General features: G+C 32.5%; 1 pseudogene; it reads right to left on the bottom strand.

The window, feature by feature from the left end:
- LOC141511074 (small ubiquitin-related modifier 2 pseudogene) overlaps positions 1-11,716 on the bottom strand; it is a 36,169-nt pseudogene extending 24,453 nt beyond the window's left edge.
- Positions 11,717-14,068: the final 2,352 nt, after the last annotated feature.

Genomic DNA, 14,068 nt, shown 5'->3' with positions numbered 1-14,068 from the left:
ATATATTCCTTTTTATTCCCATTGAGTTTTCTCCAGAGGTCTATTATATCTAAATTTTCTAAAATTTTATTCACCTCCTTTTCTTTCTTCTATTTTTTTATTAGATTTATCTAAAACTGAGAAAGGGAAGTTGAGTTTCCCACTTACATAGTTTTGTTGTTTGTGTCTTCCTGTAACTTCTTTCAGTTCTCCTCTAAGTATCTAGATTCTATACCAATTGGTGCATAGGCTAATATTGATATTATTTTATTACCTATGGTACCTTTTCAGGACAGTGCAGTTTGCCTACTTGTACCTTTTAATTAGCTCTATTTTGGCTTTTACTTTAACAGAGATTTGGACTGTTATCCCTCCTCCCCCCCCTTACTTCAACTGCAGCATACTATATTCTGTTCCAGCCTTTTACTTATATCTTTATGTCAGCTTCGCATGTTCTTCTTGTGACCAATATATTGTAGAAGTATGATTTTAAATTCATTATGCTCCTCTTCCTTTTTATAGGAAATTTCATCCTGTTCATATTCAGAGTCATGATTATAACATTTCTCTCCATTCTATTTTCCCCTTGTACTTTCCTCTCTGTTTTCCCCTTATCACTCCTCAGCAGTGTTTTGCCTCTGAATACTGCCTCCCTCAATGTGCTCTCCCTTTTATAATTCTCCTTCCCATTTCTTCTCCCTTTCTGCTTTTAGTTTTTTTTTTTTTAATGATTGCCTCTAATTTTACTTTTCCCCTCTCTTTTATTACCCCTCCTCCATTCTTCCTTCCCTCTTTTCTTCTTATAGGATAAGAAAAATTTCTTAAAAACTTAATTGAGAATGTATGTCATTCCCTCTTTGAATCAAATCTGTTAAGAATAAGATTTACGTTCAACATTTATATATATGACTAGCAAGATACAGCAGAAAGAGCTAGAAAGAGAAAGCCTATTCAATGTAACCCCAGACAAAATAAAATACCTGGGAGTCTACCTGCCAAGGCAGACTCAAAAATTTTTTGAAAACAATTACTCTTCTCACACAAAAACTCTTCTCATACAAATAAAATCAGATTTAAATACCTGGGCAAACACGTTCATGGATAGATCGAGTTAATATAATAAATAATATAATATAATGTAATGTGATGTAATATAATGTAATGCAATATAATATAATATAATATAATGTAATGTAATGTAATATAATGTAATGCAATATAATATAATATAATGTAATATAATGTAATACAATGTAATACAATATAATACAATACAATACAATATAATATAAATAAAAATTACAATTCTACCAAAACTAAACTACTTGTTTAATGCCCTGCCAATCAAAATTCCAAAAAATTACTTTAATGAGTTAGAAAAAGTTGTAAGTAAATTTATACGGAGAAATAAAAAGTCAATAATTTCCAGGGATTCAATGAAAATAAAAGGGCAAAAGAAGATGGATTAGCAGATCTAAAATTATGTTATAAAGCATCAGTCATCAGAGCTGTCTGATGTTAGCTAAGAAGTAGAGTCGTGGGTCAGTGGAATAAGTTAGGTGTAATAGCAGGAAATGATTGTAGTAATATGCTCTTTGATAAATCCAAATACTCCAGCTATTGGAATAAAATCTGTCTCATTGATAAAATCTGTTGAGAAAATTGGAAGTTAGTATGGAAGACATTTAGATTAGACTGACACCTCACCCCTATACCAAGATAAGATCAAAATGGAGACAGAATTTAGTCATAAAAAATAATATTATAAAAAATCTAAAAGATCAAGTAGTAGCTTACCTGTCAGATCTATGGAAAGGGAAACAGTTTATAACTAAGGAAGAGGTAGAGAACATTATTAAAAATAAACTAGGTTAATTTGATTACATTTAACTAAAAACTTTTTCATAGATAAAACCCCTGTAACCAAGATTGCAAGAAATGTAGCAAATTTAGAAACAATTTTTACAACTAAGTATGCCTGACAAAGGACTCATTTCTAAAATTTACAGAGAACTGAGTCAAATTCTCAGAAAAAAGAAGCCATTCCTCAATTTACAAATGTTCAAAGCATATGCAAAGACAATTTACAGCTGAAGAAATCAAAGCAATCCATAATCATATGAAAAATTACTCTAAATCATTACTTATTAGAGAAATGCAAATTAAAGCATCTCTGTGATACCACCTCAAATCTCTCAGACTGGCCAATATGACCAAAAAGGATAATGATCAATGTTGGAAGGGATGGGGGAAATCAGGGACACTAATAAATAGTTGGAGGAGCTGTGAACTCATTCAACCTTTCTGAACAGCAATTTGGGATTATGCCCAAAGGGCAACAAAAATGTGCATACCCTTTGACCCAGCAATACCACTACTGGGTCTAAACCCTGAAGAGATGATGAAAAAGGGTAAAAACATCACCTGTACTAAAATATTTATTGCAGCCCTGTTTGTGGTGGCAAAAAAAAATTGGAAATTAAGTGAATGTCTTTCAATTGGGGAATGGCTTAACCAACTGTGGTATATGCATGTCATGGAACACTACTGTTCTATTAGAAACCAGGAGGAGGGGTGGCTAGGTGGCACAGTAGCTAGAGCACCGGCCTTGGAGTCAGGAGTACCTAGGTTCAAATCCGACCTCAGACACTTAATAATTACCTAACCGTGTGGCCTTGGTCAAGTCACTTAACCCCATTGCCTTGAAAAATCTAAAAAAGAAAAAAAGAAACCAGGAGGAATGGGAATTCAGGGAAGCCTAGAAGGATTTGCATGAACTGATACTGAGTGAGATGAGCTGAACCAGAAAAACTTTGTATAACCTAACAGCAACATCTGGGTGATGATCAAACTTGATGAACTTGCTCATTCCATCAGTGCAACAATGAAGGACAATCTGGAGTTGTCTGCATTTGAGAATACCATCTGTTTCCAGAGAAAGAATTATAGACTTTGAAAAAAAAGATCAAAGACTATTACCTTCAAATTAGAAAAAAAAGTTATCTTATTATATAATTTTACTATCTCATACTTTATTTTTCTTCATTAAGGATATGATTTCTCTGTCATCACATTCAGCTGAGATAGATGTACAACATGGAACCAATATAAAGACTAATGGGATGCCTTCTTTGGGGAGTAGGGGGAGGGAACCAAGAATGGGGGGAAAATTGTAAAACTAAAAATAAATAAAATCTTTCTAAAAACAATTGAGATTTACACAGTGCTCACAGTCTCTCAAATTTCTCTCTACTATAATAGGTCCATTGTTCCTCTTCATGATATTTATCCTTTAATCTCTCTATCTTCTTCTCCCAGCACAATCCTTTTTTTTATCTTATTATTTTATAGCTCTCTAGTACCCTCATCTTCTATGAAAGTATACTCTGATAACTGTACTGACAGAAGTACAAATCTCAAGAGTTATAAGCATCATTATATCATAATCACTTTCTACTTATACCCTCTGAGCAAGTGTGCTTCCTTTAATTGTCCTATTAGAAATACTGTTCTCAAAAGTCGTAAGCATACTCACATTATAATCAATTTTTAACTCACATTATTTTCCCAAGTGAAGTCCCTCCAACAGACCCAGTAGAAATACATTCTTGGTTGTAATCTAAGATCCTTTACCCTTTGGAATACCACATTCCAAGCCCTCAAATACCTTAATGTTGAAACTAATAATTCTTGCATAATCCTGACTGTGGCTTTCTGGTAATTAAATTCCTTCTTTTTTTTGGTTACCTGCTACAATATACCTTGGAGTTTTTATTTGGTATCTTTTTTCTGGAGATGACTGTTGGATCCTTTCAAGAATTATGTTTTCTTCATCTTCCTGAATATTAGGAGAGTTTTCCATGATAATTTCCTGAACAACATTTTCTAATCTCCTTCTCTGATCACGGCTTTCAAGTAGACCAATAACTTGTAAATTATCTCTTCAGCATCTGTTTTCTAGGTTGGTTGTTTTTCTTCTATTTCTTTCTATTTTATTCTATTTTTCCAGCATTTTGGCTTTTTGTTAGATGGAATAAAATCTTGGTGTCTCCAAGAGTCATTAGATTCCATTTGTCTAATTCAATTTTGTGGTTTTAGTTTATTCAGATAGTTTCTTTTCAATGAATTAATGTTACTTTTAGATAACTTTTTTTTTCTTTTTCCAGTTTTCTTTTACTTTTAAATGTTTCCAATTATATAATTTTATATTTAGATGACTTGCTTTCTTTTTCCAGTTATCCAATCTGATTTTTAAAGTAGTTTTCCTTTCCCAGGTGGTTAGTTCTACTTTATTTTTAAATTTAATTTCCCATTTAATTTAAAAACAATTCCATTTAAATAAAAAATTCCAAAATTTTAATTTAATTTTCCAAAATAAATTTCCATTTACTTTCATTTATATGTTAGACTTCCCTTTTATTATACATTCTACTATTATCTTTCCCTTCCCCCTTCTCTATAGAGTAGGGTAGATTTTTTTAAACCTAAGTGAGAATGTGTCTTATTCTCTCTCTGGGCCAAATCTATTGAATAGAATTTATGGAGTGTTCACACCCTCCCTTCTTCCCTCTTAAAATTATGTCTTTGTGCCTCTTTACTTGGTGTTATTTGTCATTCATATATTATTAGTCATGTATCAGCAATCATGATCTAATTAATTGATTGCTTGATAAACTCAAAGTGTTATCAAAGTACCATCACAGATTGGTTGTTTGCTTGCTTGATTGTTTGATAAGCAAAATTCTCTCAAAATAACAAAGTCCCCTCCCCTCTTCTGTCTTATTAGAAATATACTTTTCATGAGTCTTGAATTTTATCAAATCATAATCATTTCTGATTTCACTCCCTTTACAAGTACCCTCCAAGGACACACAAATCTCATGAGCCAAAGTATTATACAAAACCAAATTATTTCCTGAACTATTTGTACCCCTTTCCCCAAGCCTATTTTCTCCCACACTTTACCCTTCACCCAGGGTACTTAACAGATTAACTAAAGTAAGGATTAAATCCAATCCTGATTTATTTAACTATAAGAACCTCAAAGGAATCTAAGTACTAGGAGGCTCTGATGGTCTCTCTAGAAAACTTTACCAATGATTGTGAGTTAGGGGAGACACTGACTCAGGCCCACTCAGTTTATGATGCCCTTATCAGTGAAAGTCCTAAGCTTTGTCAACACAGAATTAAAATAAATCAAAGGATAATGGGACAATTAAGTTTGGAGTTAAATCCCTGATTTTAAACAGTGCTATTTGTCTCAGTGATGTCATCTTGGACCTCTTCGATGGAGAGGGAAGATCTGACTATACCCATATCCTCTAAGTACAATCTCTTCAATTATATTAGATTCTTGAATTATCCTAAAAGAAGCAAAACTCTCAAGAGGTAGAAGTGTTTTATCTTCCCTTTGGGGTTGTATATAAAAAACTTTACCAATGATTGTGAGTTAGGGGAGACACTGACTCAGGCCCACTCAGTTTATGATGCCCTTATCAGTGAAAGTCCTAAGCTTTGTCAACACAGCAGAATTAAAATAAATCAAAGGATAATGGGACAATTAAGTTTGGAGTTAAATCCCTGATTTTAAACAGTGCTATTTGTCTCAGTGATGTCATCTTGGACCTCTTCGATGGAGAGGGAAGATCTGACTATACCCATATCCTCTAAGTACAATCTCTTCAATTATATTAGATTCTTGAATTATCCTAAAAGAAGCAAAACTCTCAAGAGGTAGAAGTGTTTTATCTTCCCTTTGGGGTTGTATATAATTTGATGGTCTTGACTAAAATTTTGTTCTGTTTAGTTTTGTTTTTTCTCCTCCTTTACATTTACCTTTTTATGCATCTCTTGAGTCATATATTTGACAAATGAAGTCTCCTTTAAATTCTGGTCTTTGTGTCAGGAAATTCTGAAGTCCTCTATTTTATTTAATATCCACTTTTCCCCTGACAGCATATGATGAATTTTACAGGGTAATAAATTCTTGGTTGTAATCCCAGGTTCTTTGTCCTCCGATATATGGTATTCCAGGTTCTCTGGTTCTTCAATGTTGAGGCTGATAGGTCCAGTATGAATCTGTTTTCTTTGTATTTAAATTGTTTCTTTTTGCTGATTGCAGTCAGTTTTAATTTTAAAGGTATTGTTTTCCTTATTCAAGGTTTCATAATTCTCCTGCATTGCTCATTTATCTTCTCATTCTTCTATTTTTTAATCTTCTTTGGCTTTGAGAAGATTTTTGTACACTTTAAAGAGGTCTTTTTCAATTATATATATATTATATATGTAATATATAATTATAAAATATATATATATATATAATTATAAATTACTTTGAAACTTTACTTGTAGGAATTTTGTCACTACTTTCTCTTCTGAGATGGCATGCTTATCATCCCCATCAGAATAGTAGCTTGGTATCATTGGCATTCTTCCCCCCAACCCCACTTTCTCTTTTTCATTAGTTGAGTTCTACTCCCAGGAGCATAGGTTTTATAGTCCCAAGTTTTTGTGCTAGGATTTGGGTATTTGGTCCCTGACTTTCACTCTGGCATTTCTGGTGTCATGATTTGTTTCTTGTGCTAGGGTATCCCAATTCCATACCTACATTCCAGGGTTTTAACCTTTCTTTGTGAGATGGGGGTTGTGACCCACATTCTTGGCCCACTGTTTTGCTCACCTGTTGAGCCAGGACTTGAGTTGTATTGGGACACAGAGCCTTTTACTGATTTCCCATTTCTCCCACTCATACTGGGTTACACTGCCATTTTACTCATGTGAGACAGACCTTTTCCCAACATTCCTCCAATTCTTGCTGAAAAGTTGTTCACTGTTGTTGTTTAGTGTGTATTTGTGTTTGTGTGTGTGTGTGTGTGTGTATGAGAGAGAGAGAGAGAGAGAGAGAGAGAGAGAGAGAGAGTTTGGTTGTTTTAGGCTCTATTTACAGGTGGCATTCAACATTGTTTTGAGAAGGTCAGGGAACTTCTTAGATTTGTGCCACCATCTTAGTCTGCCTCAGAGGTCAAGCATATGCATTTCCTTATTTCTTTTTACTTGTTATTGTTATTGTTTTTCATCTATATTATTTTTACTTTTTATTTATATATTTATTATTTTAATTTAGTTTCAGGAGTCTCTCAAAATGCTAAAAAGATACATCTTCAGTATTAGTTTTGGATCTATAATTTTTCCAATTGAACTTTTATTTTTATTTTTACAATTACAGGTTATGAGTTTTTCAAAATTCATCCCCATGTACATACATATTTATAATTTACTTACACCCTCTCTTCACACTTCTCCTCCCCTCAGCAGTGAAGACTTTGGTGAATTGAATATTGTGGATACATTTATGTTCATGTTTATAGATTAGTCATTTTATGTATGAGGAATTGCAACTAAGGAAAAAAGAAAACCATGAGATAAGAAGGAAAAATGTAAGAGGAATTATTTAAAAGGTGAACATAACATTAATTCAAATTCTGTAGGCTTTGTATTGGTTTCTTTGTCTTCCTCTGGATGGGGATAGCATTGTCCATAACATGTCTCCAAGGGTTGTCCTAGATCACTGAACTGCTGAGAGGAGCTGCATCCATCAAATTTGATCAATACTCAATGTTGTTGCTAATGTGTACATTGTTCTCTTGGTTCTGCTCCCTTCACTCAGCATCAGCTTTTGTAATTCTTTCCATGATTCTCTAGAGGCCAATCATTCCTGGTTTCTTATAAAACAATAATACTGGGGCAACCAGATGGTGCAGTGGATAGAGCACTGGCCATGGAGTCAGGAGGATCTGAATTCAAATTTGGCCTCAGGAACTTAATCATTGCCTATCTTTGTGATCTTGGGTAAGTCACTTAAACCCATTGCCTTGCCAAAAAACTCCCCCCAAAATAGTGCTTCTTATTATTCATATTCCATAGCTTGTTTAGTCACTTCCCAATTGATGGAATCCTCTCAATTTCCAATTCTTTGCCACTACAAAAATGTGTTATGAATATTTTTGAACATGTGAGACTTTTCTCATTTTTCATGATTTCTTTTGGATATAGGCCTATCCCTGGTATTTCTAGATCAAAGGGCATGCATGATCAGTTTTATTACTCTTTGGGCATAGTTCCATATTGTTCTCCAGAGTGGTTGTATTAGTTCACAACTCACCAATTGTGTGTCCCAATCCTTCACAAAATGTCCAACATTGTTTTCCCTTTTTTGTCAGCCATTCTGTTGGAGTAAGATGGTACCTCACAGTTATTTTAATTTGCATTTTTCTATACAATTATGATTTATCATATTTCATATAATTATTTGAAATTTTAATTTCTTCTTTGAAAACTTCCTTTTCATAAAGGTTATATGTTTTAAATTTATAAAGTTATAAGATTTAGAAGAAAAGTAATTATATTTAATGCAATTTTTCTATCATTTCTCTCCCAATCTTGCTCTTTCTCTTTCTTTCTTCTCGGCAGATAGATAGGTAGATAGATAGATAGATAGATATAGATATAGATATATAGATATAAAATCACTTCATTTCTTAGCTCTAAGATCCTGGTGCTAATAGCTAATTTTTAGATTACTAGAAATAATTATCCATCTGAAATGAGATGAAATGAAAAAATAAAATTTAATTGATTTTAACACTCATGTAGACATTACATTAATAGCCATGATGATAATAGCTTCAAACTACTACAGGTATTCCCATTTTAAGGGAGTAAAGAAAAAAAAAACTCTAATTAAAAAGAATATAATGTGTTCACCCACTGTGTGATGTAGTATATTATAAATTCATACTCATGTTAATTCGGCATAGCTTTTGTGGTCTCAAGATTAATAATTAGAAAGAGTGAAAAGAAATGAAGGTAATTTATTTGCTCTTTCTCCAGTACTGACATTTTTCACATTAATGAGCACTTAAAATGTAAATTACATAGTCAGCTTTAAAAAATAGAACAGAGAGAATGTGTGTGAAGTGCTCACTTTTTATTTGTGTTTAAATTAGCTAGAATTATGAAAAGCTTTTCAAATATGAGTGTCACCCATTGACTTGTCCATGGTGCTGGCAAGAGGGAGAAACTCAAGCATCTGAGGTTTTCAGGGATTTTCAACAAACTTTAGGAAATACAGAATGTGTAGAAGCCTTTTTTTTTTTACTTTTTTTGGATTACTAGAAATAATTATTCACCTTAAATGAGATGAAATGATATACAAACTTTTAAATGAAATTTAATTGATTTTTAACACTCATGTAGACATTGCATTAATAGCTATGATAACAGCTTCAGACTACTGCAGGTATTACCATTTTAAAGGAAGAGAGAAAAAATCCTTATTAAAAGGACTTTAATGTGTTCATCCAGTGAGGGATGTAGCTTTTTTAGGTTCCTGTGGTTTTCTTTTTTGGTTACAGAGAAGAGTGATTGTAATTAGTAATTCTTGAACACTGATACCAATCTCTAAAGAAATATGGAAAGTTACTGATCTTCTTCTCCAAATTAGATTTTTTTACCTATTTTTCACATTTATTATATTCTGGCTATTATTATTTGCAAGTCAAGACCCATGGAAATATGTAGTGTCTCCTATGGGACTACGTAAAAGGACTCTAAGGCAGTTGGATGGCATAGTGAATAGAACACTGGCCCTGAAGTCAGGAGGACCTGAGTTTAAATCCAACTTCAGACACTTTTACTGTCTGTGTGACTCTGGGCAAGTCACTGATTGCCTCTTATCCAGGGCCATCTCCAGTCATCCTCATTCATGTCTGGCCACTGGACCCAGATGATTGTGGAGGAAAAAGTGAGGCTGGTGACTTAGCAAAATCTGCCCCCTCAGTCAAATCCAATTCACATGCTTGTCATAGTATCGCCTCCCTGATGTCATGATCTTTTTCGAGAATGAAGGACAAAACAACAACATAAAAGAACTCTAAAATAAGAAAATGCTATCGCTTTTTAATGGTTCAGTCATGTGTAAAGAAATAGGCTAAGAAAGAAATAACCCCAGTTAAGGCACTACAATTAAAGATATTCAGTCCACTGAACATGTGAAGTCAGTTAAATATTAAGTGCTTCACTTTCATCTGTAAGAAGTGGGCATTGACCTAGATGGCCTCTACATACCAAAAAAATGATGTTAAATCTTTAATATTATAATTAATTTTATTTTATATCTAGTTTTATTACTGCAAAAACTCAGGAAAACCATCCATGCATCCTTGTTTTTGTGGAAAATAATATAAAAATGATGCATGTACACTTTGATCAAGCAATCCACTAATGGATCTGCATCTCAAAAAGATCACGAAAAAGGGTAAAAAGCCTCACATGTACAAAAATATTCATAGAAACTCTTTTCGTTGTGGCAAAAAAATAGAAATTGAGGGGATGCCCATCTATTGGGGAATGATTGAACAAATTATAGTATATTAATGTGACAGAACACTAATGTTCTCTAAGAAATCATGAGGGATGTAATTCCAGAGAAGCCTGGAAAGACTTGCAGGAAATGATGCTGAATGAGATGAACAGAACCAGAAGAAGATATTTAATTTTTTTTAATTTAAGTCAATGGGGTTAAGTGACTTGCCCAAGGTCACATAGCTAGACAATTATTAAATGTCCGAGACCGCATTTGATCTCAGGTCCTCCTGACTGCAGAAACAGTGCTCTATTCACTGCTCCAACTAGTTGCCACCAGAAGAAGATTGTACACACTAACAGCACAGGGTGATGATCAAATATGATGGACTTGCTGATTTCAGCAGTACAATAATCAAAGGCAATTCTAAAATACTTGGATAGAAAATATCCATATCTAGAGAAGCAGCTGTGGAATTTAAAGGCACAACAAAGCTTACTATTTTTAATTTTTTAAAGTTATCTTATATTTTATATCATTTTTCTAATTTTTTCTTCCATTTGTATTTAATTTTTCCTTTACAACATATTAATAAGGATCTAGTTTAGTATAGTTATAAATGTAGAGGCTATATTAGATTGCTTTCTGCCAGTGGGAAAGGGGAGGGAGAAAAATGTAAAACTCAAAACCTTGCAAAAAAATGAATGTTGACAACTACCATTGCCTGTAGTTGGAAAAATAAACTATTAAAGAGTTGAAAAAAAGATGCATGATAATCTTTTTTAAAAAATGTAATTTTTAAAATTGTTTAGTATTAAGGTCAGATAGATCATTAAATTGTTAAGTTTATCCTTAAATAAAACTGAAAATTATTTTGACTATTGTTCCATGATTAAAGAAGTTGATAGGGATATATGGTGTGCTCAATTCTGGCTTTTTAATGGAACTAAAATTTTGGAGAATTTTGCAAGAAATGGCTTCATGTATAACTAAATTTATTTCCTTCCTTCCTTCCTTCCTTCCTTCCTTCCTTCCTTCCTTCCTTCCTTCCTTCCTTCCTTCCTTCCTTCCTTCTTCCTTTCATCGATTCCCTCAGAAAATATTCTAGTATGGACTTCTGCTAAGCAAGATTGAGAATTAGGATAAATCTGTCCAGATTAGAAGTTACTTAACAGATGAGGAAACAGAGCCAAGAGATTAAGTGAATGATTCAGGGACATAGAACCAGACTAGATGTTCTCACAATATTAGGAAAACTAAAAATTGTGTAGTAAATTTATAAAGCACCTTTCATAGCCTCAGCAGAATATTCTTTTTCAGTTGTATTTCAAGAGAAGGTAATTTTTTATGTATTTAATCTTCATTCTTGAGTTCACTTCTGATAATGATAATGATAAAAGGTAAAGATCATTGAGATGGCAGGTAGGAGACAAGAACACACAGGGGATGTAACTCATTACTCTGGGATCATTATCATCTTCTTGGAACCACTTTTTATAACTAATAAAAGATTACTTAAGTTGTGTAAGCATGGAACTATAACCTGATTTTTAGACTTAATTAACAAGTCAAGTAGTTACAGTACTCTACATTCATCAGTACATAGACATGTGAATATGTATATATATATATACATATATAACATATATCTTTATGTATATATAAAGATGTATAGATATGTAGAGAGAGATATGTACATATATGCACATGCACATACATTTGTATATAACTATATATCTCTATAACTACATAGTATGTACATATATAGACATATATCCAATTTTATCTATAGCTGCATCCACTATAACTGTATCTATTTATTTCTATCTAAATCTATCTGCCTATATCTAGCTATCTATAGCTATCTATAGCTAGATAGCAAGCTATCTACATTTTGGTTGTGACACCATAAAGTGCTAGTGTTACCCAAACTTCTTAAATTGACTGGCTCCAACCAGCCTTCTCCAACTCAAGTCTAGAATCATCAAAACATCATTGACTGTGGGTAACATGAAGAAAATATTAAAGAATAAATAAATTGATGTGATTTATTCATAATTTTTATTAGCAGCTAAACTTTCAAAATTAAAATTTTAGAATGTAATGAATTTACTTTAGAATGATGCATTGATGGATTTATGAATCCTTCAGTGTGGTTATTTCTTCCATGGATAAAATAATTCTTGGTATTTAATATTTGTAATATTTTACTTGACCTTCACAAAAATCATGGGAGGAAAGTAATAAGGGTATTATTATTCCTATCTCACAGATATATATATATATATATATATATATATATATATATATGTATATATGTAAAACAAAATAATTTAGAAAACACAATATTAAACACATTAGCAATTTCTAGAACATAGTAGGTGCTTTATAAATGTTTATCCATTGACAAGATAAAAAGCCAGAATCAAAATGAGGAAATCTCAGGTTTGAATCCTGCTTCTGACAAATAACAGCTTAATGTCCTTGAGTGTGTCATTTAACCTCTCTTCTATGAAATTCTCTTAGACTACAAATAGCAGAGAAGATGATGACTTGCATTAGTTAAAAAAAAAAAATCCTCTTCCCTGGGAGTTTCCAGCTCCAATTAAATTGCAGGACCATTTCATGCTCTGAACTCATTTGATTTTCACAGCAATCCTAAGCAACAGACATATTTGTGTGCTCATTTTACATATGCAGAAACTAATCTCAGAGAATTTAAATGAATTTCCCAGTCAAAAAAATGACAAAAGAAGAATTCAAACCCAGTTCTTCCTTATTACAAGTCTAGCATTCTATTATTTATACCATAAAGTGATCCGTGTTCATGCATAAGCAATATTAAATTTAATGAAATGTCTTTCTGTAATTTTAATACCTCAAAAGTATAAATATGTCACTTTATATATCCAAATGATGTTTCTCATTCCCAAAAACTTTATGATTCAAATCCTATTGTTCCCTGGAGAGTCACACCACCCCTTCAACTGCTTCTCACAAGCACCTGACACCTTTCCTTCTGTTCAACTGACTCTTCCAAGAGTCTCCATATTATGGAAGAGCCTTGGACTGAGTACATCATCATTCTTCTCTAACATCCTTCTTTTGTTATTTTCTTATGTTTTACACACATACACCAACCTTTTCTGCTGCTTTTTATGTGTTCCATTCCTTCATTAAAATGTAAGCTATGTAAGGGTGGGAATCATGCTTTCTATTTGTATTTGTATTCACAGTGTTTCACAATGCTTATCACTTTGCTTTCTGACTGACTGGCTAGCTGGTTATATTTCATATATTCATTCATTAAGTCAAAAATATTTATCAAACTCCATCAAGAAATTTATTGTTGCTATGTAGTAGGGAATAAAAAGCAAATAATCCATAATCCCTGCTATGTGGGAACTTAGAGAAGGGTAAAGGAAATAATCTAAGCAAATAACTACAATGTAAGATGTTATATAATCTATAATTTTATTAATGCAAAACGTTAAGGAAACAGGAAGATATATTTAGTCTGCCACATAATTTAGCAATTTCTTAATTTAGGAATTTTAATTTGATCTGTCCCTTGAAGGATATAGAATCCCCTCCAAACACACACACACACACACACACACACAATTAGAGGGGAAAACTTTCCAAGGACATGCTATAGGCAGAGGAGTAAAGCAAAATTATATATATATATATATATATATATATATATATATATATATTTGTATA

Source organism: Macrotis lagotis, chromosome 2 (assembly GCF_037893015.1).
Source record: "Macrotis lagotis isolate mMagLag1 chromosome 2, bilby.v1.9.chrom.fasta, whole genome shotgun sequence".
Classification (NCBI taxonomy): domain Eukaryota; kingdom Metazoa; phylum Chordata; class Mammalia; order Peramelemorphia; family Peramelidae; genus Macrotis; species Macrotis lagotis.
Note: the sequence above shows the minus strand (reverse complement) of the source record. Positions and strands in the feature narration are given on the sequence as shown.